General features: G+C 35.0%; 1 protein-coding gene across 1 annotated transcript in view; it reads right to left on the bottom strand.

The window, feature by feature from the left end:
- The window catches only part of pknox2 (pbx/knotted 1 homeobox 2), a 94,537-nt gene extending 68,112 nt beyond the window's left edge, over positions 1-26,425 (bottom strand). Inside the window, exons 1-2 of the mRNA XM_051121683.1 lie at positions 26,340-26,425; positions 5,894-5,965 (exon numbers count right to left, since the gene is read on the bottom strand). The gene's annotated coding sequence lies outside the window, so the exon portion shown is untranslated. The remainder of the gene's footprint in view (positions 1-5,893; positions 5,966-26,339) is intronic.
- Between the last annotated feature and the right edge of the window lie 391 nt (positions 26,426-26,816).

The following is a 26,816-nucleotide window of genomic DNA, read 5'->3' as shown; positions in this document are numbered from 1 at the left end:
CATCGTGGTATTCTCGTGAACACGCCATGGAGACTGATACGGAATGTTGAATAAAATCTTTATTTTTGCTTCATAAAATTTAGGCTGGTAGTTGTGTTGCTGTCTATGCAGAGTCAGAAAGCTCTCAGATTTCATCAAAAATATCTTAATTTGTGTTCAGAAGATGAACAAAGGTCTTATGGTTTTGGAACGACGCGAGCGTGAGTAATTGATGACAGAATTTTCATTTTGGTTGAACCTTCCATTTAAATGTTTTGCAAATGCTCTTTCTGCTTCCTTTAAGATAATAAACTAACAATATTAATAATAAATATAGCTGTAAGGAGCAATTAAGAAGCCAAGCACTACAGAAACAAGCATTAGAACGACTGTAGTGATAGTAATTAAAGACATTTTAAAATGATTTTAGTCAAAGCAGCTAAAAATCATAAATTTAACCACAAGTAATATGATTTAATGGGTTATCACTTTTGATATAACCGGTTTATTAATGTATGTCCTAACCACTACAGTAGGTGGTGCTGCGCCCAAACTGTGCAGGTAGGTTTTGGTCATTGTTTTTAAAACACACACCAAGTTTGGTCTCAATAAGCCAAACGCATGCTCTTTGTTGAATTCGTCCATGTGTTATTCGAGAACGGTTTGACTGATCAACTTAAATTCCATCAATTTTTGCTAGCATGGTCTGAAGATCATCTGAGCCAATTTTGGTGAAAATCAGACAAACTGCCCAGCACAAGTTCGAAAAAGTATGCTATTACAAATTGCGAAAAAGTCTTTAACCGTAATGGTGTCCATTTCACTCAGCATGAGCCAAGAAATCAGAGTAAAACATTTTCCATCTAAACTTTACAGTTCAAAAGTTATGAGCATAAACATAAGTGCAATTTTGAACAGTTGGTGGCACTAGAGGGATTGAGTTAGAGACTTCAAATTTGCTATATTGACAGTTCATACTGTCCTCTTTCAGTGTGCCAAATTTCATAACTTTCCCAAAACCGGTTCTATGGGCTGCCATAGACACAATAGCAGAAGAAGAAGAATGTCAATGGATACCTTCAGTGCTTGGCCCCTAATAAATAATAATAAATAACACATTCCCACAACTTTTCACCAATAAATTCCCAGTATAGCATAGCTAGAAAAATATATATTCATATATATACAAAAGCTTTTGAATTTTGGATTTTAAGAATTATAATGGCTTTACCAGGAAATTAAAATTCTATAATTCCACAATATTTTCCATGACTATGGAAACCCAGATAATACTTTTTTAGTATTTGAATCTGCTGAAATAAAATTTTTTCTATGATTTTGAAGTCAACCGACAGGTTGATTTTAGTTCAATGCATCTTCATGATGCCACATTTAAAGGCTGTAATGTAGCATAAATAATGTAGGCGGGACTTTGATTATGAAAACATTAAGCTATAATATTATTAGTTACTATAATTTTGCTACAGCCTTGATTATTTCTGCAGAAAACTGATTGCAGACATTGAGAAAATGATTACATAAAAAAACAAAACAATTAGGGCTACAATGCATATTTTCCCTTTTGATTAACATGCTCTGATGCATTGTGCATGGCTTGTTTTGATTTCATGTTTTAAATAGAGCTTACTGGAAATAACACAATTCGGTCTACATCAAAGAAACAACGGTTACATTCCACGCAAAGGACGCTTTGTCAAGCCAGTACTTGAATAATGAAAAGTCACACGGTGATCTAGGTGTTGTGTGTTGCCCGCTGGTGCCAGAAGCCAGGACATCTCCCTTGACTCCTCACCCTACTTACACACATCAAACTGGGCAACTGGTGGCAGAAACCTGATCAGAGGGGGTAAAATCAGAGGGCACCTTTCACAAGAACTGGGCAAACTGCCTAACGGTCCACAGGAGGGGGCAAAGAATAGGGTCTGGTTGGAATGGTGTGTGTCTGTGATGTGTGTGTGTGAAGGCGTCTTGGCACTAGCTTTCCGGAGTCGGCACGGGAAACAGAAGGTCGAGTCCCACAATAGTCTCCCAGGGGGCATCCACAATACCAGCTCAATGACCGCAGTCAACAATACTCTCAAGGCCTTTTATTCAGAGAGTTCAATGGACCAGACACACCCAGCGGCACTTTCCTACACAAAACAAGATCCTGGCACACACACACATACATACATATTCATACAACCTTATATAAATGACAATATTGCTTCTATAAAAGAGGCTTTCAGTCATGGGTCTGTCTAGAACCACTACTATTTCACAGCAATGGGGATGCTGCATTAAAATCTACCCATAAAAGTGATACATTTGGATACGTTCATTTGTAAATAACCAAATAAATAGCATATTAATACAATAAGACAATTCATTTACTCAAATGAAGTTTTTTTAACCAAGTGAATTCGTTTATTTAAACAAATCTACACACAGAACAACTAAGATAACCAATTCATTGAACTTCAAAGATTCATTTTAGTTGAGTGTGAAATTTTTACAAAAATGCACTGTTTTTCCTCTACTTGTTGGGTAAAGTGGCTTGTTACTAAAAAGCAAATCTGTTATGCTACTACAAAGTTAATAGCACCACTACATTTATTTGGTTGCTCCCCAACACTGCTCCCGGTTAAGATTTGACATAATGTACAATAAGTTAATTCACTTCATCTTAGATGTAATATGAGACCTCAGGAACTGGTATCGATCTGAGAAGGTGAAAAACGAGGTGAAAAGACATTAAGCAAAGCACGCTGAGTGTAGCACAGGGCTGTTAGCGCAAAACTGAAAAGATGCAGGCTCCTTCCATTTCTCTTGCGCTGTGCTTTCGCTCCGAAAATGTTTATTTGTCTAAAAAGATCTACAAACAATCACTTCACTCGACAGGAGAGAGAGCTTTCCAGTCAGGAGGAGATTTAATTAGGGAAATCTCATTAGGTTTAACAAAATTAAGCGTAAAACAATCCTCTGCAGGGCTCCGAGAGCGAGAGGGAGAGAAAGAAAGGGGGAATTTGGGGTTATGAGCGATTAGAGTCAGGAGGATATTGAGATAGTCACTTCCATGCTGCTGTGGGGGAAAATGGCTCGAGATACCCAGCTGTTTTCACACTCAATTAAAGAGACTTGCCTGGCTTTTACCCCCTCTGAAAAGCAAAGAGTTAACCCTTCCGCATATTGCCGCACACACAAATGCTTCCCTCAGACTCGCCCTCTCTCACTCATCCACAACGTAATTCCACCCTGAGCCCACGAACCATTAAAGGCACAAATTGTGTTTTCGAACAAATTCGCACTCTATAAGGACATAACAGAAAGTGCTATTAAAGTGAGGAAACAAACTCTTAAACAACACAGCCGGGGTGATTGCAGACGAACAGCAAGCGTTGGAAAATTCATTTCGAAATTCATCTGTAAAGGCCCAGTTCGGACTAAACCAGCAAGGAATAACTCAACGACTCCAGAAGAGCAATATCACTGCAGAGAAATCACAGGTTTGTATATGCTAGGCAGCTAGATAGGTGACACTGCATATTTATCAGCCATCTTCAAAAGTGTGAGGGTATTTTATGTGCTATCGACGCTGAAAAAAAAGAAATCTATAGCAAAAGTGTAATTACAAAAGACTGTGCTTAATGCATGACTACAAAAGCTGTTTGGCGCATTTGTGAAAACAACCTCGGTTTACCTTTCTCACATTAAAATGGAAGAAAAGAATCTGGCGACAAGCGTGGCTCTGTTCCAGCGCCTAGTGAGTTGCCTTGCTGTCTGCTGCCTACATAGGCAGCTGCTAACGAAACTGAACCTCATAAATGGTGAACTGAGAATGCAAACTGAGCCAGCGACTCTAAACAAGTGCCGTCGCACAAAATACTGTAGGATTTTTCACGTTAAGTTGGTTTAGAATTAATTTCTATGCAGTCTGTTGTCAAGCTCATATTAAGCAAATATTAAGCTAATATTTTATAAATAATTTAGCTATCTCGATAGATAGATAGATAGATAGACATACAAAACAATGGAAGATAGAATGAATGATAAAAGAATGATAGAACAAATGATAGAACAAATGACAAAACAAACTATTGAAAAAAATATAATAAACAAAATAATGATAGAACAGACAATAGATAGAACGACAGAACAAATGATAAAATGATAGAACAACAGAATGACAGACAGACAGATAGACAGACAGATAGATAGATAGATAGATAGATAGATAGATAGATGCACTGACAGATAGACAGATACAGTAGACAGACGGATATATAGATAGATAGATAAATAGACACACAAAACAATGAAAGATAAAATGAATGATGAAAGAACGATAGAACGAACAATTGAAAAATATATATAACATATTAGAACATTCAATAGAACGATAGAATGCATGATAGATAGAGCGAGAAAAGATGAATGAATGACAGGATTATAGATAGAACAGCATATGAAATGATAAAATGATAGAACAACAGAATGACAGACAGACAGACAGACAGACAGATAGATAGATAGATAGATAGATAGATAGATAGACAGATAGATAGACAGATATATGGATGCATTGACAGATGGACAGATAGAGTAGACAGACGGATAGATAGATAGATAGATAGATAGATGGATAGATAGATAGATAGATAGATGGATAGATAGATAGACACGAAACAATGAAAGAGAATGAATGATGAAAGAACGAAAGAACAACGAGAACAACTGAAAAATATATGTAACATGACAGAACAGTCAATAGATAGAACGATAGAACAAATGATAAAATGATAGAACAACAGAATGACAAACAGACAGATAGATAGATAGATAGATAGATAGATGCACTGACAGATAGACAGATACAGTAGACAGACGGATATATAGATAGATAGATAGATAGATAGATAGACACAAAACAATGAAAGATAAAATGAATGATGAAAGAACGACAGAACAAAAAATATATATAACATGATAGAACATTCAATAGAACGATAGAACGCATGACAGATAGAGACAGAAAAGATGAATGAATGACAGAATTATAGATAGAACAGCATATGAAATGATAAAATGATCAGAACAGAATGAACAGAATGACAGACAGACAGACAGACAGACAGACAGACAGATAGATAGATAGATAGATAGATAGATAGACAGATAGATAGACAGATATATGGATGCATTGACAGATGGACAGATAGAGTAGACAGACGGATAGATAGATTGATAGATAGATAGATAGATAGATAGATAGACACGAAACAATGAAAGAGAATGAATGATGAAAGAACGATAGAACAACGAGAACAAACAACTGAAAAATATATGTAACATGACAGAACAGTCAATAGATAGAACGATAGAACAAATGACAGACAGCGAGAAAAGATGAACGAATGACAGAATGATAGACAGAACAGCATATGAAATGGTAAAATGATAATAGAGTGACAGACAGACAGACAGACAGACAGACAGACAGATAGATAGATAGATAGATAGATAGATAGATAGATAAATAGATCAGAATCCTTCAAGGCGCCACTCACTGGTTACTCAAGAAAAAGGTGGATAGATAAAATGAAAAATAAAATGACAATGATAGATAGAACAATAGATAGAATGCCAGACAGACAGATACAGTATAGGAACGGACAAACAGACAGACAGATAGATAGACAGATACATAGACAGACAAATAGATAGATAGATAGACAGACAGAAAGACAGACAGAGAGACAGACAGACAGACAGACAGACACATATATACAGCTATTGCATCAGGGGCATATCTATGATGCCTTAAAATACTGCCTACATAGGCAGCTCACTAGCTTTTGGAACAGAGCATGTGTGTTTTTGAATGAACATGGAAAGTGTTGATTTAGAAACTTACAGTTTGCTTGTTCTCAGCATCGGAGCATCTGATATTGTAGTCGATCCGACAGCACACTGCCCTCCAGACAGTCTAAAACACAAGAAGAGAAACCTTCTGAGTACAGTTACATCTAATGGTCTGAGCGTTAATAGCAAACATGAGATCATTACTCCAGCCGCATTACAGCACAACTTGTAAAATAGCCAGAAATGTTGATTTAGGTTTAAGCAACACTGCGTGCTTTGGAGAACGGGGCTCTTTTTTATTGACGCTGCGTGATACCCGTGGGCCCGCTGACCCCACAATTTGAAAAGTAATTTGATATTTTGCGTGAAAGTATATGTATGTGTGTGTCCTGCTGTTCTGGCTTAATAGAGGCTGTATGTGTGTGTGTGTGTGTGTGTGTGTGTGTGTGTGAACTTGGGTAGGTGGGCAAACAAAGATAAAGACAGGGGCGGGAATGGCAGGAATGGCGGCCAGCCCCCCACGCTTCAGTCTGTCAGTACAGGTTTGTGTGAAACCTTTCTCGGGTTTCTTCCAAACTACAAAGAAAACATTTTAGGGTTCTGTAATCCCTCCCGCAGCCTCCCAAAGCCCCAGAGCCCTCCACACACATCCATACAGTCCGCTGCCCACCTCCCTCTCCCCCTCCTGAGACCTGATCTGCCTTCCTGTTGACGTCAAAGTGAATTAGAGCAGGGAGAGCGCAGCGGCTCCCCCCGGGGGGCTGGAGGGCTAATCATGCTGTTCCTCACCGGCCTCAGAGGAAGCATTAGCGTTCCTGTTGCAGCAGACCACCACATCTAGAGCACAGGGCCCCTTAACAAACAACCAGGACACCACACACACACAAACAGCTTATTTACAGAAATACACACTAATAGGTCCCTCATACACACCACAGTACCCTCCAAACAGTGCCAGATGAAGAGAAGATTTGTGGGTTTGCCTTTCCCACCCCTCATTCAGAGAAAGCTGAACTTTAGGGTAAACCTCTTCCTCTAATATACAGAGCACCTCTGTGAAATATCTAATCCCAGCCTCTCTTCGTCTCCACACCGACCTCGTGCACTCCCTCCAGCTGCTCTGAATAATGATTCCACATATAGTGAAGCAGACAGTTGAGGAGACTTTACACTTAGACTGTGTGACTGACCTGATTCTTACTGAGGTGACTGTGGCTTGGCTCTCTTATATCTGATAGTCTGATTCAGTGTTATTTTAGCATTATTTCTACACTATTTATATATTTATTCAGATTTTAAATTAGCTTTTATTTTTATTTTCCAGTTTTTGTTTACATTTTATGTTTTTTCATGTATTTCTAAATCGCTTTCATTTATTTTTATTTCAGTTTTAGTAATTTTAGTACTTCAACTTAAAGGCTGCTCAAACCAAGGATAATAACTATAATGATAACTAGGGGTGGGCGATATACCGGTGGGCGACATACCGGTAACTGGTTGAAATTTGTCAGCCGGTAAGGATTTTGGACTTTCGACTGCATGTTGCTGTACTATGTGGTCACAAAATAAATAATTTGAACAAGTGATTTAAAACCGTTGAAATGCAATCAGAAGCGAAAGACAACTCATTTTGGTTTATAGAGCACGGGAGTATTGTATTTTTGTCGCTTGTATGTGTCAAAATGCCCATCTTTGCAAGTATCCTCGTAAACAGTAATTTAGGTCTTAAGTGAAAGCAAACAGCTGAGAAAGAAAACACCTGTAACAGTATATTGGATCCGGGTAGCTCTTAAAGTGACAGCAGTCTAAAATTCCTGTCCGTCATTCATGTTAATCAAACAACAACAGAGAAAAAATCTTTCACTGCTCTTTCTTGACTAAATCATTTTTGTAACTTTAAAAATATGTATTATCCCTGATATATCTTCTTCTTTACTTGTCTTTAGTGAGCTTGATTTTTTTTTTTTTTTATTTAAGCTATAGTTTTTTTGTGATAATGACACTGGTGACCAGAATTATGATATTTCTATGCTATCAAATATTTTGACAGACATTATTTAAACTCATTACCATGAAACAAAATGATTCATATTGCGATATAAGATCATGGTCATATCGCCTACCCCTAACGATAACTATAAAATTTTAATAATCATTTTAATTCTGTGAGAATAGAGAAGTCCTACACAGATGGAATCACTTTCATAACAATTTTGTCCATCTGATGAGCATTTAAAAAAAAATATTGACAGCCAATCTCACTTTAATGAGTTTGATTATTTAAAGCAACAGACAACAAAACTGCAGCACATTAATAATAAACAGCATATTACTGTGTGTTAGGGTGTGGACGCTATTATAGTTCTATTAATAGTATGGTTGCCCTAAATATTTTTCTGGTCGACTCGTAAACATTCATTTTAAGCATTAGTCAACTATTAGTCACATGTTTATTAATAAACCATATCAATCATAATAATAAGCCTTTAATTGCCTACACAGCCTAATAAGTACTCAAGCGCATGCAAAAACAGCTTGCAACAGTGCACTGACAGAAGTAAAGATTATGAATGTGTCAGGTAAAAACAGCAAGGAAACTGCATTAATGTTTTAATAATTTATTGATAAACTAGCTCTTTCTTTGTTTTCGGATTAAAAAATGAAGTCGGCGACACTGATTTGTCATCTTTGCAGTAGTGATGCACCTGTACGCATGTACGGATTATGTAATCGGAGAATATTTGTTTTATGTTTGAATTGGTTCATTTAAAAGACAACACTTTAATCTCTATAGATATATTTGTGATTTGTCTGTATGGCAAGTATACACTTTGAGTTTCAAAGTTTCATGTTCAAGTTCACAACGACAGAAAACGCATCCTGTTTGCTTTAAATTATTTTACAAAAGCACAACGTTTCATTGTTATTCTGAGTGCACACAAAGAAATGTAGAGTATTTACAGATTCGAAAGATGTATTACTCTTATCTGTATGACCAAAAATGTGGGCTATTTTAAGAACAAGCAACCGCACCGGCACCTCCAATCTGTCATGCAGTTAGTATGCTACTGTTCAGCTTCCACACTCTGCACAGGCACTTCAATAGCGCACATTTTACTAGGTTAAAGTTAGATTGAGCAGCCATGTAAAGTTGCTACTACATACGTCTTTCAGATGAAAAGCCATATTTAAGGTCGATGAATAATAGGTGAGCATTTGGATGTCCTGCCTGATGAACTATAGTACCACATAGACCAGCTATTAATGATCTGTCCGTGACGGACTGCAAGACTTCGCCACTTCCTGTGGATTTTTTTTTTTCTGCGATTAAGTGACTCTTCTCGACAACTAACTGTTAGTCAACTATTAGGGGGCAACCCTAATTTATAGTTATCAATCTTGGTGTGAACAGGTCTTTAAACTTCTTGAAATACACTACATGATTTTAAAAACACTGGGTGTCATATACTTTTGTTAAAAAATGTTCTCACTACCTTTGTGAGCCTTGAATGTAGTAGTTGCTTTTTTGTTCATGCATGGTCAAAAAACTCTCGGATTTCATAAAAAATATCTTAATTTGTGTTCTGAAGATAAACGAAGGTCTTATGGGTTTGGAACGACATGAGGGTGAGTAATAAATGACAGAAATGTTAATTTTGGGTGAACCATCCCTTTAACAGATCTTCATTTAAATTGAACTGTTACATTTCTGCACTGAAAATTTGGCTTGGTGTGAACAGCCCTTTATCCATATATAACAAAACAAAACTTAGTACATTTAATTAAATTACAGATTAGTTTTAGATGGTTTATCAGTGCCAGATTGCTTTTTGGCTGAAGAAAACAATTTGTAATAAATGATACTGCTAACAGATAACTTTTTTCAGTGCTGTATAATCCTCTATCTTCTTGTCTGTTCAGTCTTGACTGTCCTATTAAAATAAATATGACTACACATCTACTACAGTCATTAGATCAACTCTATGATGCATCTCAAACTCAATCCTCTTGATTTTGACCTGAGAAATGCAAGGTTTAGGTGGTAATTACCCACAATGCCTTGCCAGTAACAGCCCCCCAGTTGTTCAAAGACTGCGAGAACAACATTTGCTGCCGGGGGTTTAGAACTTCCTGTTACTATGACAACCATGGAACAATTCATATTCTGTGTGTCTCTCCTCTAATAAAGTGTGTAACATTAGGGCGTAATTGTATTTCTGCGCAATATATGAAAAAGCCCTTTGCAGTGAGAAACGCCTGACAGCAGTCGTCAAAAACGTCTGGAAGAATGACAACCTCTTTGTCTGTATCAGAAGACTGTGGCTTGGCATCACAAAATCGTTAAAATTTGATTATAAAAGTAACCTCTAAATATGGATGGCAAACACAACTAACCACAGTGCCAAAAACTCTAGGCATGTGATGCATAAAAACTATCAATAGCTTTAAAAGGCATAACGGCAGAGAGCCTCTTTAAGGTCACTTATAGTAACTTGTGGAAGTGTGGCAGGACCAAAGAGGTTGAGTGAAATGAAAGCAGAATTCCTGGGAATTAGAAAGGATTTAGCGGACAATAGCAGGTATTCCCACTAGTGTAACTAGACTCTAGTTGGCGTCACGAGAGGCTTAAACTTCACATTAAACCAGTGTGCAGCTGACACAGGAGGCCGCGCTAGACACAACAAGAGGAATATGAAGCAATGCAGACGCATTAAGCTTATATATACACACTGGGAACAAAACAAACGCACATGCTGCATGAAGCAAGAGTTTATTTTGTTACCTTTCAGACGACACACAAACTCACAAAACAATATTAGCGCTTAATGAAGTATACACTGTACCCTCCGTGTCGAAACAACACTTTCTCACTCAGCGCATAACACATTTCGCTTGATCTGAATCTTGGAATATTTGCCGCAGTCTTCTTCTACATTAGCGAGGTAAAGAAATCCAAACAGGAGAAAGACTTAACTGCTAAAAATATCTCCAGGCGTAGCAATGAGACAGGTAGATCCAGGCTCTTATCCGAAACAAATCCTTCTAAATCTTTTAAATGGCACACCACCTCACCATGAAATTTTTATTTTCCTCAGACTTTCGGAGAAGAGTTTATGGGAACTTTAAAATCTGTAATACCACCGACCTCTGAAAGGCAGAATCTCACATAAAGCTGATGATGTCACAGTAGCCCTAGATTGGTCAGATTTTTCTTGGTTGTTTCATTATTGTTTTCAGAAATACTGAATTAAAGGAAAAGTTCACTTCCAGAACATTTACAGAGAATTTTCTCACCCCCTTGTCATCCAAGATGTTCCTGTCTTTCTTTCTTCAGTTGTTTTTTGAGGAAAACATTTAAGGATTTCTCTCCATATAGTGGACTTCTATGGTGCAACTGAGTATGAACTTCCAAAATGCAGTTTAAATGCTGCTTCAAAGGGCTCTAAACAATCCCAGCCGAGTAAGAAGGGTCTTGTCGAAAGGATTGGTTATTTTCTAAAAAAAAATTACAATTTAGATATTTTTTAACGTCAAATCATCAAATCATCAATCATCAAAATCGTCCTACATCATAGTTTTACCTTTTTTTGTAAAGGGCATTTGATTTTCTTTGCACATTCACTTTGTTAACACTGGGTTGGTACTTCTGCAGCGATGTAGGATGATTTTGAAGTTAGAGGAGAAAATGAGATGAGAGTTTTTCGACCTTCCCTAACTGTCTTGAACTGGAATACACAGAGTTCACGCAGACTTAGACAAGACGAGCATTCGAGGTTAATTAGTGTATAAATTATACATTTGTTTTAGAAAATAACCGATCGTTTGCTAGATAAGACCCTTCTTCCTTAGCTGGGATCATTTAGAGCCTTTCGAAACTGCATTTAAACAGTTCAAACTCGGGGGCACCATAAAAGTCCACTATATGGAGAGAAATCCTGAAATGTTTTCCTCAAAAAACATAATTTCTTTACAACTTAAGAAAGAAAGACATTAACATCTTGGATGACAAGGGGGTGAGTAAATTATCTGTAAATTTTTGTTCTGGAAGTGAACTTCTTTTTACATTTTTTTTTAAAGGTCTACTGAAGTGAAACATACAGCGTTTTCTATGTGCTGGCCTAATTCCAACTAAAACAGGAAGACAGGGCGGGACATATCAAGCAGTTCCATCCCTTTTTTTTTTAAATAGCCAATAGTGTTTTGTTTATATCACAGTTTGGACCACAGCTGTTGAGCTTGGTAAAGCTGCATTTGACAGCATATGAAAGCCACAATCTCATCCACATTGCTATAAAATATACGTTTTATGGTTTGCATCAACTCACGCATATGATCCGCTTCGTGCTATCGTGTCTCTGCACCAGAACACACTGTGTGCACGCTATGATGGTTTGCAGGACTTTCCTATCCTCTATACAGTGCACTATGTGAAAATACCATTCACCATATAGAAAATACAAATTCTGTAAACAAGTGACTGATTTCATCTGCAGCTTCAGCGTCTATTTATAGAGCAAGGGGCAGGACATTTTGGATTATAGAGAGCATTTGATTGGACAGAAAGTTTAATGAGAAGCTGACATACACGGTGATGTCATTAAAATCACTGATCCATATTGGCTGAAATTAGGAAATGTAAGTTTTGAATGCTCATATCTTGTAAATGTGAATTCTGTCATTTTTTGAAGCACATTTGGAGAACTTTAAGGTTAATATATTCATACTTAAAGCCAAAAAACTTTAATGATTTTGAAAGAAGTCTGTCATGTTCACTGCACTTATTTGGTCAGATATATAGTAAAAACAGTAATATCGTAACATATTATTGCAATTTGTCCTATTTTAATATATTTTAAAACATAGTTTATTCCTGTGATGGAAAAGCTGAATGTTCAGCAGTACTCTAGTTTTCAGTGCCACGTGACCCTTCAGAAATCCTAATATGCAGATTTTCTGCTGAAGAAATTTTCTTTAAAAAAAAAGACACATTTTTTTTCATATACTAGTCTCTGGATATGACTCAAATCCACTCTTCAAATTAAAATAAAAAATATTTGTAAATATTGTAAACGAATATTATTATTACTAAAACTAACATGACAAAAGCTGACGGTCACCTCGCCGTGTGGAATATCCATCCCTGAGCTCATATGCTGTTTCGTTTCTCTCTGCTCACCGGAGCTCTCTGGCCCTCAGCCAAACTCCAGCTCCCATCTGCCCAAACCCAGACACTCTGTGAGGCCTGCAGCTCGCTCTGCTTCCTGTCCTGGGACTTTAGGAATGAGAGCTGGGACATGGGAGAGTCAGACACTGAGCTTTCAGCAGATTCCCTGGCTTAAGATGGTTTTCATGAGTCTGTCGCATACACACAAGATGAGACACACACACGTGCAGCTCACGGAAACACATATGTGCAGTCTAAGGCCAGAAAATCAAGTAAGCAAACATCAGTGCTAATACATTAAGTGTGCACTGCTATTGTGCGTACATGCGTTCTAGCAATACTGAGGTGGTAAAAACTTCAGTAATCTGTCAACACCATTGCACCAGGTGTGTCAGTCTCTTTCGCTTCACTCAGTGCCAATCTTGGTAGCTGTCACAGGCAGCTGTTTTTTATGTAGGTAATAGGCATACAAGTATTTTACACTTGTGCATGTGGGAGATGCTTTTATCCAAAGTGGCATTCAAGGTACACATTTTATCAGTTCTTGGCTTCCCTAGGAACTGAACCCATGGCATTGGCAACACTACCACTTCAAACATATTTTACATAGTGGACCTTGCTCATACAATTTTATACAATTTCTGTGAGGGGTAAGTTTAGGGGTGGAGTTAGGGGTGGTCACTAGTATGAACTCCTACGAAGTTGTCACCTCGTAAAATGCGTAAGATTTTTCACAAAACGTAAAAATTCGTATGATCTCACTCCTCACAATTAACCACCTTGCAAATATATCATATTTTTTACAAATTGTACGAATTTGTATGACCTCAATCCTACAAATATGTGAGATTTTTCAGAAATCGTATGAATTGGTACGACCTCACTCCTCACAATTAGCCACCTCTTCAAATAAGTACGATTTTTCACAAATCATATGAATTCGTACGACATAACTCTTACAGTTTTGTTCAAATTTGTGAGGAGTAAGTTTAAGGGCGGAGTTAGGGGTGGTCATTCGTATGAATTCCTACAAATTTGCCACCTCGTAAAATACGTACAATTTTTCACATGTTGTACGAATTCGTACAACCTCACTCCTCACAATTAGCCACCTCGTAAAATATGTAAGATTTTTTACAAATCATATGAATTCGTATGACCTCGCTCATACAATTTTGTTCAAATTTGTGAGGGGTAAGTTTAAAAGCGGAGTTAAGGGTGGTCATTCGTATGAATTCCTACAAATTTGACACCTTGTAAACTATGTACGACTTTTCACAAATTCGTACAAACTCACCACTCACAATTAGCCACCTTGTAAAATATTTAAGATTTTTCACAAATCGTACGAATTCATACGATCTCGCACTTACAATTTTGTACGATTTCTGTGAGGTTTAAGAGGTCATTCGTACAAATCCCTACAAATTTGCCACCGCGCAAAATACGTAAGATTTTTCAAAGAGTACGAATTTGTACGACCTCACTCCTCACAAATAGCCACCTGATAAAATATGTATGAACTGCCATGAGATTGGGCTGGACACTGGCACTGCTAGTATTAAACTCTACTGTTTGAGTTAAAATAAATTTTTGAGGACTAAATAAAATACAAATATTTAAAAAAAAAAATTGAGATGTTTCCTTGCCAACTACTTGAAAAAAGTAGTAGCTGTAGTAGAATTACTAAGTAAAAAATATAACAAAATTAAAAGGTAATTCAAAATATTAAATTATAAAGTTAATAAAATATACATATGTAGAATATATAAATTATAAATATATAAATAAAACTAAACTAACACTGCTCTAAACCTGTTTGTTAAGACCGCAGTCTGTTTCACTATTACGCATCAATAAAATGGTGAGGAATTCCCCTACCCTATAAGCATTCACCATGACCTCTCACTCTGTTTTTTCCACCCTCCTTTTCTAACGGGAAGGAAAAGGTTAACCCTTTCGCTCTTGCTCAGGCCAGTTGTGTTTATTGCTAAAGTCAGCTGAGCTAAAAGGTGTGATGAGCTGTATTAGGTGTCTATGATGGTTTATAAATAGTGCATACGACCAGCAGAACGGTGGACTGCGACACGACATAAAAGGCAGGTGTACGCCATATTTTGCATTACTGCCACCTTCTGCGCATCGCTTCACACTTCTGTTCCAAATCCGGCAAGGATGTATTAGCCACCTGGGTGCACGGGCCGACTTCTCTCCCTAACGGTGAGGGCATTCGCTGTCCTCGCTCTTCCCAAAAACTTGTGTCATCCTACCCCGGCTATGGCAGAGTGCCACATGCATGCGTCTACATTTCCCCCACACTCTGGGGCAGCAGCTGTTTATGTTTCACTTTTAGCTCAGAGCTGTCATCAGTCCTTTTTGAAGGGCAACGCTATAAAGTTCTAACAGTCAGGGAGCACGAGATTGTTTTCCACGCAGTTGTGGTCGATAAATGGCTGATGCATCGCTGATCAGTCTCCTGGCTGTTATCGCACTCAGTGTTTGCGGCCTCGCATTAATATCATCCCCCGTATGGCAAGTGATGATTTCTCTGAAGACCATCCGTTTCTAGAGTTTCACACAAAGCGGGGCACAATTTCGTTTGCTATATTTATCTCCCTCTAAGTTTTCAATTGAACAGTCACCAGAAGTCTCACGGCTAGCAGCTGGAGAAAACTGAAGTACAGGCGTCTGTCCGTAAGATCATCAACTAGTCAATTCAGTAAGGTCACCTACACAGTAGAGTTTGCACTGCATCAGAAAACACTGAAAATTCATTCATTTTAATGGGGACGGTGCAAGGGAAAAACATAATAATATAATATAACATAATATAATATAATATAATATAATAATGTTTTATTAATATTAACAGAAATATATTTAACATTTATATATATTTTTTATATAAATGTTTACTATTAAAATATAATGTAAATATAAAATAAATTTTATGTTTCTATATTAAAATATATACAATGTTTATATATATATATATATATATATATATATATCTCATTCAGCTATTTTAAAATACATTTTAAATACATATATGTATGTATGTGTGTGTAGAATTTATTTTTAAATAAAAGCATTGCACATAAATAAACATAAATCATATACTGATAATATAAATTAATTTAATATGTGTGTATAACTTCTTTTATACATAAAAATATGTTGTAAATGTTTTATTTATATATATAAGTCATATATTGATAATATAAATTAATTTCATATGTGTGTATAACTTCTTTTATACATAAAAATATATGTTGTAAAATGTTTTATATATATATATATGTGTGTGTGTGTGTGTGTGTGTATTAATGTATTTATTAAAATATACAATTAAGAAAATATAAAATTAAAATCAGAATTATTTATAAATATTACAATATTTTAGAAGTATTTCTATTTATTCTATCTCTGTATTAGTATCATGTTAAGAAATATACACGCATATAAATTATATTTTATATTTCTTATATGCATTCTATTTTATTTTATTTATAATTTAGACCAGCAAATCTGGGATGATCAGACTTAATTTGGAGTAACACTCACATGAAATAATAAACAATTAAAAATGAAAAGTTAATCATTTGCCTTCTAATAACATTAATGATAATTCAGGATGATATCCAGTATAATGCAAATCAAAAGAAAAACTTTTCTAGTTTGGTGTTGATGCAGAGGTACTTAAGTCTTGCTGATGAGGCTGTGGGGGTACATAAGTCCAAAACGGTTGGGAAACACTGCAGTAATGTGCTAATTTATTGTGAAGTAACTGCTTTGGGAATAAAGGATTGTTTAATGTTCAGAGATATTTCCAAACACTGAAGCCAGAAAACACTCAGTCTGCAACCTTTTATATGTTTACACTCCACTTGAAAGGAAACAACTTTATGCCTTATGGGGCCCCTAAAAACAAACCAGAGCGAGAAGCAGCGATATGTGGTTTAGCATAGTTGGAACATCCATTAGAAAGCCAAAAATATGTTGTTGAGGCCTTTTGTTGGCGACTGCAACCGCCTCTTAAATCTGAAATGACATGAGGTTTTCCCAAAACTGTCGGCACATACTGTACGAACGCAATAAAGCAGCTGGTGTGTGCGAGCGTGTGTGTGAAATCTCTCATGTGCTCGAGGAAGGCAAAGCACCCCGCAGCCTAAAATCGTGCTGCTTATACTGATGTATCAAATATCACCCACCAGCAGCGCTAAACAGCACTGAGCTCGGAGGAATTTAGATATAATGATGAACACTCGCACTGTTGGACTGATAAAAACAAGTACATATATAAATAGATAAATAATAGACGAATTAGCAACTTTTTCAACACTAAATTGCAGAGTGATTGTGGAAAGCACTTTTCACTTATTGGAATAAATCATTTAAGGACATCACAACACTTTACATGATTGTTCTGCAACCAGTGTGGTACAATAACACCAAGAGCGCCCTTTGAGAAAAATACGTTTTTATTGACGTTATAAGAACTCCTGAATTATTTTGCAAATAGAGCTATTTTGAGCTACGATATTAGTACAGAAACGATGAGATCAGAGCAGTCACTGTGGACTAGCTTTCCACACATATTCCCAAATCCATTCCCCCTCACTTGTGGAAAACAATTTACTGCAGCTTCTCTGCATTCTGCATTTTCCTCTCCTAAAAATATATAAAATGTTCCTTGTAGCCTTTTTCACCACAGTCTGAAGAGGAAGGGAAGCCTGAAATTTCTCACAACTTATTTATTCTTTAATAACATAAATAGTCTTTTAGTAGCTATCAAAGATAAATAAATAACTACATACATTTTAAAATGTATTAATACTAAAAAACATTTCATCAATTTGCATAAAACCGAAAATATGTCTACTCTTAAAATATCTGCAATAATTTCAGAAATTCTTATTAGCTAGAACATTTTAAATATAATTTTTTCATCAATATTTCTACTTTAATTCAGTGTGTTACCTGCCATTTCTTCATGATTGTGAAATTTACTAGCAATTTTTTAATTGACAATTGTTTCTTACAACAATTTTTGTTTTTGCGGTGCAGGTGTTTAGTTTTTAAGTTGACTGTTTTGATGATAAATTTCATTAACCACCAAGCGTTTTCTTAAAAATAAAAAATAAATAAAAAACATAATATATTGTATATATACATCATATATATTATTATGAAGCGCCAAAAAGGAAATTGTTTTATAAAATTTGAATATATAAAAGTAAATTGTGAATATATAGTAAGTAAATCAGAATAAACATATATATATATATATACACACACACACACACACACACACAGTCTACATCTCAGTATTATTATTATTATTATTATATATATTATTATTATATAATTAGCTTTATTATCAGTCATGTCAGTAGAAAGTTTTTAAACGAAAACATTATGCTTATACATCCCATATTACAATTTGTATCTATATTTTCAGACTTATAACGCTATATTCAGATTTACATTTAAATAGTCAAATTTATAACTATATTTTCTGATTTACCTCCATATATTCAGAATTACTTCTATATATTCATGATTTACATTTTTGTATTACATTTTGTATCTATATATTCAGACTTATAACTATATATTCGGATTTACATTTATATAGTCAGATTTTTAACTATATATTCAGATTTACATTTATATAGTCAGATTTATAACTATATATTCTGATTTACTTCTGTATATTCTGAATTTATAAACATACATTCAGATTTACTTCTATATATTCAGAATTAAGTAAATATTCAAAATTTACATTTAGATATTTAGACTTAAAACTACATATTCAGATTTACTTCTATATATTCATGATTTACATTTTTGTATTACATTTTGTATCTATATATTCAGACTTATAACTATATATTCGGATTTACATTTATATAGTCAGATTTATAACTATATATTCTGATTTACTTCTATATATTCAGAATTATAACTATATATTCTGATTTACTTCTGTATATTCTAATTTTCTAAACATATTCAGATTTACTTATATATTCATGATTTATATTTTGTATTACATTTTGTATCTATATATTTAGACATAACTATATATTCAATTTAAATTTATATAGTCAGATTTATAACTATATATTCTGATTTACTTCTATATATTCAGAATTATAACTATATATTCTGATTTACTTCTGTATATTCTGATTTTATAAACATATTCAGATTTAGTTCTATATATTCAGAATTATAAGTAAATATTCAAAATATACATTTAGGTATTCAGACTTAAAATTATATATTCAGTTTTACTTCTATATATTCATTATTTTTATTTTTGTACTACATTTTGTATCTATATATTCAGAATTATAACTATATATTCTGATTTACTTCTGTATATTCTGATTTTATAAACATAAATTCAGATTTACTTCTCTATATTCAGAATTAATATTCAAAATTTACATTTAGATATTCAGACTTAAAACTATATACTCAGATTTACTTCTATATATTCATGATTTACATTTTTGTATTACATTTTGTATCTATATATTCAGAATTATAACTACATATTCTGATTTACTTCTATATATTTAGAATTATAACTACATATTCTGATTTACTTCTGTATATTCTAATTTTATAAACATATATTCAGATTTACTTCTATATATTCAGAATTATAAGTAAATATTCAAAATCTACATTTAGATATTCAGACTTAAAATTATATATTCAGTTTTACTTCTATATATTCATGATTTATATTTTTGTATTACATTTTGTATCTATATATTCAGAATTATAACTTTATATTCTGATTTACTTCTATATAGTCAGAATTATAACTATATATTCTAATTTACTTCAGATTAACTTTCATATATTCAAAATTGACATTATTCATATTTTATCTAATTATTCCTGTTTGGCGCTTCATTTCTTATTTATAGATCTCCTTATAGATTTATAGCATTAAAAGATTAGACAAAAGATCAGTAGATTCTAAAATACCCAAACTAAACTGGAATTAGTGGTCTCGGTTGGGGAAAAAAAGGCAGAGACTTAGTTTTCAAGAAGAAAAACTTCTGCAAGCTGTAAATCAAAGATTGCGGCTAAAGCCACCGGGAAGCCAGGTGCTTTATGACGTCCCAGAGGCTGCTCCGTCCTAATGCATTTTATTAGAAAGCAAAAAAAAAAATTGCTCCTACCGGTATTTGCAAAGCAACAGGCCAACAAAACTAGCTGAGATAGACCACTTTGCAAATAAAACTAAGATCCATTTATCTGGATTGATATGCATTAATAATCCTTTTAAAGCGAGTGAATTAGCCGCCATTCAGGAGTCACTCAGCACCTATATAAGGAAAACCATTCCAATGCATTAATAAAAGGAAGAATAACTCAGTTCTTGCCGTTAAGTGATTCTGTCATGTACTGACGCCATTCCAGGCATTTTGCACACATACAGCTAGCGATCAATGCCTTTCAGTGGCTCCGAGCTTAAAAGAGGATGATGGAAACGTGGGGGGTTCTGTTCGAAGCGCAACAAAAGATGCACAAATAGATCAGCGGGAGAGGAAACTCCGATATAGCCCAGTGTCAAAGGTCCAAATGAAATCAGGTGGTTGGAATCAATGGTGGTCTGTGTTTGAATGCTCCAGAGGACAGAGCAGGAAGTGTGAATGGGAGAAAAACATGCCTTTATGAATGATGTCATTGAAACGGGACGGAGCGAGATGCCACTTTCGGAGAAGATGGCTTTTACAGTAATAGATGAGAATTCAACGCACTATTTCAGCTCTAATAAAAACGCCGCACTCCGAAAGACAGGAGAGCGAAATGCACACAATGCACCGCTGGAGAACATCTATCTATCTCTCCAGTCACGCCAAATGACACCAACATATGAAATGTGTAAAACATGTGAGAACTACAATTCTCGTGCTCGCTCTAATAGAGAAAATATTAAACATCATTCTCTCTCAACCTTAGTCAAGCACTCTCCTGCCTCTAGCACATTATTTTAATTTGACTAGTTATTATACTCATGCATATATTTATATATTTAGAGGGGGAAAAAGATATGAATTGGTCTTGGGTAGGGCTTTTTTTTTTTCTTCCTACTTTGATCTCAAACAGAATTCAAATAAAATATTTTCAACCTTCGTCTGTGCTGAGAAAGTATTCAGAAATATAATAAATTCAAGATTTGGTGGAAGTGTTCGTATTTCCCTCAGTGACGCTGAGTACATTTATTTGGATTATCAGCATTCCACTAGAGATAAGAACAAAGGCACATGGAGGTTTACAGACTTGTTCAAGGTTTTTAAATTCAGAATTAATAATAAGCTGCTGCTAATTTGACTCTGCTTTTGATCCTGGTGAAGTAATTATTTCTGTTCTTATGAACAACTTTGTCTGTCATTTGCATGAGATAATAATACTTTATTATTATTATTTTAAAGAAATACCTTTTTGTCTTAAGAAAAGCTGTTTTACTGGTGCAAAAATCACTGCTATTCATGGGCGGCTGCCAGCGCATTAGTGTGCAATTGCTAAGGTGTTGCCAGGTCAAGTTCAAAAGATCCCACCCACAAATCACACTATGATATTCTGGTTTTTACCACTGGCTTGAAATTTAAGTCTACTGGGTTTTTAAAAATCAAACTGAAGGCTTTTAAGACCTTTTAAAGACATGCACATAAAATTACTGTAAAAACAATTATTTAAACAACATTACAAATAATACAGGTTTTATCAAATTAAACCGTATCGCGATTCTTCTTCTTGTTTTTTTCCCCACACTTTAACGCCTCTTAAATTAATAATTCTGACTTTTCTTTTACCATTTAGGATATTTAAGACTTTCTAAGGCCTAAAATTGTAGTTTTTAAGGACCTGCATTTAAGAACCCTATTTTCAGCTGTTTGATGACTGACCAGGCACTATTATTATAGTTAACTAGATCTAAAATCATAAAAATAAATAAATAAATACAAAAATACTTTATTTAAAGAAAAATAAGCATTAACTGAAATAAAATATAACATAAAACTTTTATTTTAGCTATTTCCCAACATTTCTACATAAATAAATAGATAAAAAAATAAATAAAATACTTTACTTGAAGTAAAATAAATGTTAACTAAAATAAAATAAACACAAAAAGCTTTTATTTTAGCTAGTTCCAATATTTCTAAAAATTAATAAATAAATAAATTAATAAATAAATAAACACTTGAAGTAAAACAAACATTACCTGAACTAAACAAAACAACATAAAAAAACTTCTATTGGAGCTAATTCCCAACATTTCTAAATAATAAATATAGATAAATAAATAAAATACATAAAATAAGTGTTAACTGAACTAAAATAAAACCAAAAACTTTTATTTTAGCTAGTTCCCAACATTTCTAAAATGAATAAAATACTTTACCTGAAGTAAAACATACATTAAATGAAATAAAATAAAACTTATTTTAGCTACTTCCCAACTTTTCTAATAAATAAATAATTAAATAATAAATGAAATACTTTACTTGAAGTAATATAAGTGTTAACTGAAAATAAATATAACATAAAAAAACTTTTATTTTAGCTACGTCCCAACATTTCTAATAAATAAAAAAAATAAAATAAAATACTTTACTTAAAGTAAAATAAATGTTAACTAAAATAAAATATAAACAAATACATAATTATTTTAGCTACTTAATTTAGTTTAAACTGATATCCTAAAATAACTAAAAGTAGAACTTTTAACTTTTTTTTATTTATTTAAAATTTTAACAAAAACTATAATAGTATCTCAATTATACTAAAATAAGAACTAGCTCAATTCTCCTCAGGATGTCATACAAATACTGTACCACTCGTGTGTAGAACAAATTGTGTGGGACAAGTTTAAGTGCTAAAAATTCCAGCTTTTTATTTTTTTATTTCATTCCTTTTTATTAATCTATTTTCATCTAGAATTTTGCTCAAGCTGTTTTAAATGCTGCAGATACAGACGTGAGTGTAAGTACAGTCAAGGGCAGATTTTCATCAAGTCATTTGTCATTCTGCGACATCTATTTAAGTGCGTGACAAGTGCTGACAAGCACACCAAAGGACGACTTCATCACATTTGTTAACATCAGATCACTGCTTCTTTATGGAGACTGGCGATTTCAAGTCAGTGTTTTCTCGTAAATCAAATCAACGTCAGTTCCAACCTATCATGCCACGTCTCTCTCAAAGGCCAGGGTGACATCAAAACAGCACGGCCTGTGATGTGAGCACCAGGCGACGGCTGACCGTTAAGTGCCTGCGCACGTGTAAATCAAGCAAATCTTCCCCTACCTCCAGGTCCCAAGAGAGGAGTTTGACCGCCGTGCCTAGCGGTAAGAGAGCAGCATAGCGAGGTCATTTGGACGCACAGCCGTCCAACGGCAATAACAGGCCCACGCTCCTCAGAGAGCCATCAGGATCAGCAAAGGCTTAGCAGTGGAAGCCTGCAACAACAGAGCTCTGTCTCTGTGCATCTAAGAAGAGCGAAGAACAATGTAGCCTCATATTGCTTCACCTTGAACACACAAGACCCCGGCAGACTACAAGGCTGATGAATAATTCTCATTTGAGCCTGCATTTTTTATTTTGCACAAACACGACGAGTATCTCATTAACTGTCAACAGACAAACAACATGTGTAAGCTCTGAAAAATCCAAATAAGACCTGTGGACAAAAAGGCATTTGGATTATGTATAATGGTTTGAATGTATATAGTTGGCATCAGAAACGACACATTAGAAGGGAAGACAATTTTCTAAATAGCTTTATGCACGTCAAGAAGCATCACAACTGGTTTACAATCTTTTTTTGCTCAGTTTACTTCCCTCATTTAGGCCGACTGAGTCATTTTATTAGTGATTAGGCCAAAAGAGCTCCGGGTCCTGCAGTATTGAACCTCCGATTGTAATTTGCTCGTAATGTGGAGAAGGGGAATATGCAAATAAAGTCGGAGTATTTTGTGTTTGCAGTTTTGCCCCTGGGCAGCTTGTCCCGCGACACAAATCATCAATTAAGATCCCAGCAGGGATCTCGGCATTTAAATTAGCCCCATCCAACAACTTTTATCTTCCAGACAAAACATTACAGCCCCATGATCGCTTGCACCGCAGAAATAAAACAGCTGATTAAATGAGATTTGACTTTGGGGGGGAAATGGACATGCAGTGTCACTGTTATGTTGTTAAACAGATGCTACAGCAAGTTTGTGTGTCATAATATTTTGATATTTAACACTAAAGAAATTCAAATCTGCAACTTTGTTGCGGCTTATACTGGTTAATCTTATAAGTTAATCGCATTTAAAAATTTGTAGAGAGTGTTGATTGTTTAAAAGTGTTAAGAAAGTGTTATTTAAATACGTTCAGAATTTAGCATTTAGCTTTTTTTCCTGAATAGTATTATGAAAGGTGTTACTTTATACTTAATGTATTAAATGAAGTCATTCAGAAAAAGGATATGAGATGTATTTTCTCACCACGTTTCTGCAGAGAATAAAACTCAACATTGCAAATGATCTAATTAATACCAATTATGAAACAGCGCTCACTTGCAGTTATTCTAATATAAAACATGAATGAGAGATTATCTTAGATTTAAACTTTTGTGCAAATTAATATATTATATAAGCTTGCAAACGGATGTAAACTGCAAACAACCCTGACACCTTTACAACATTTTAAAAAAAGAGTCATGTCACCTGTTTCTTACTTTACAATGTTACCTGCGTTTCAGCATCAGCTTAGCTAGTTTATGAAGAGAATCCAAATTTGCAGAAAAAATGTCACATGCAATTGTGAGAGTCACTAAACTTTTACAAAGGAACTATACAAAAGTCTATATCTAAAGAGGAACTTGTTTACAACACCATGTAATGTTGTCTCTGCAAGTCAAAACGGAACAATCAGCTTCATGTTTTACAAATCAAAGGACAAATCCAGAGTAATAAATACTTTACCACACAAACTGCCATCCAAACTTTAAAAATGTACAGTAGACATAGCAGCAGCAAAGAGCTATTAAACTGACACATTTTTTTAAAGTAATACCCATAGCTGAACTATGATGACTGTACTTAAAACCTGTTTCTAATAGTATTTCTAGTACTTTTTACACGTGTTTACTGTGGTCATTTACCTGTCGTTTACCTACTAGCAACCAGAAATGAAATTAACGTTAGACGTTTTGGGGGAGACTGTCTAAAAACACCACAACAAGAAAATATAAAAAGATGGGGGGCCTTAAAAGTAACATACACGTTGTATAAAACAACACTTTCAAACAAAAAAGTTAGATTACAAGTTATAACCTACGTATTTTCAACAGTCGCTAAATAGTCGCTAGCGAAAAGACGTCGCGATGTGGTAACCATAACAACAGTACGAACTCCAACACAGTTATTAGAGCCAGTATTGAACGGTTCATAAACAAAATGTAAAACATATTATTGTTCATCAAAAGTTTATTATAGATTCCACACACCATAAAATATTTAAAAAATAGTTTTTTTAAAAAAAAATCGCGACCCAAAATGTACCCATATTCTTAAAAAAAGTTATAGATATAATATGAACAACGCAGGTAAATCGTGTTTTTCTTTTCCTAAGCACTAATCTGATAATGTGCGATAATCTCAGGTCAAGATCTGAATGCCAGATGAACATTTACTAAACACTATTTTGTTTCAAAACTGACTAGTCATAAACGAGCATTAAAATACAAATATTTAAACTCATTAAAAGCCAACAAGACATAAGTATAGCTCTAAACAAAACATTGGTGATATCAAAAATACACTAAAATTCTAAATGTGAATTTAGATGCGTATATTTTGCGCGTTATGACGAATCAATCATGTATCCCCCTACGAAAAAGACTATAAATTGCCGTTTGAAACCCCCAAAAAATATCGCCGCAAAAATTACCACCACATTTCACAAGTCCAACGCATCATCCACCAAAAAAATCATCCAGAAAGACTCTTATGCGCTCCCCCGAACTGCACGGCATCTTCTCCCGTCTTTCCTCTCTTCCTCCCTCCTTCTATCGCACTCGTTCTCTTCCTCCTCCTCCCTCCCGCTCACTCACGCTCGCTCTCTCTCTCTCTCTTTCCCTCACTTTCTCTCTCCCTCTCTCTGTCTGTCTATCATTCTCTCCCCTCAGCCCTCGGCCAGTCTGTATGAATAATGTCCTGCCTTTTGTAATGAGAGCGAGAGGGGAAAAAAACACGCTGGAGTGTTCGCCCGCTCCGCGCTCTGACATTGAAAATGAATGACAGCTTACCTGAATGCCAATCTTCATCAGACTGACACCAGGCTGACAACACAGCCTATACTCCCCTACACAAGCCGTGACGTCTGCCATATCAGACCCCTCCCACCATCTCCCCCCCTCCTCTCTCTCTCTCCCCGTACCCCTCGCTGCCGAGTGTACACCTCCGCGGTTCCTCTTCCACTGGCATTATTTCGTGTCGTACCGAACACCCCGGGCCCTGGACGCGCATCTCCGGTTCATTAACGGCGGAGCCCGCTGGCCCCCTATCGGCATCAAACGAGACCTACATTCGGCTGCAGGTCGCCTTGGCTGTTGGCTGTTCGCCTAGACGGAAAGCAGAGGACACCTATTTATTTGTGCCACGAGAAACGAGAAAATTTGTCCCAAATGTATGTTTAGTTATTTACATAAAAACTTACTCCATAAGCTGCAAGCAAAGTCACGACTGAGAAAGACTAATCTAGATCAAATATGAGTAGCTATTCA

Source organism: Labeo rohita, chromosome 10, assembly GCF_022985175.1.
Source record: "Labeo rohita strain BAU-BD-2019 chromosome 10, IGBB_LRoh.1.0, whole genome shotgun sequence".
Lineage (NCBI taxonomy): Eukaryota > Metazoa > Chordata > Actinopteri > Cypriniformes > Cyprinidae > Labeo > Labeo rohita.
The sequence above is the reverse complement of the archived record's forward strand: the minus strand, read 5'-3'. Positions and strand labels throughout refer to the sequence as shown.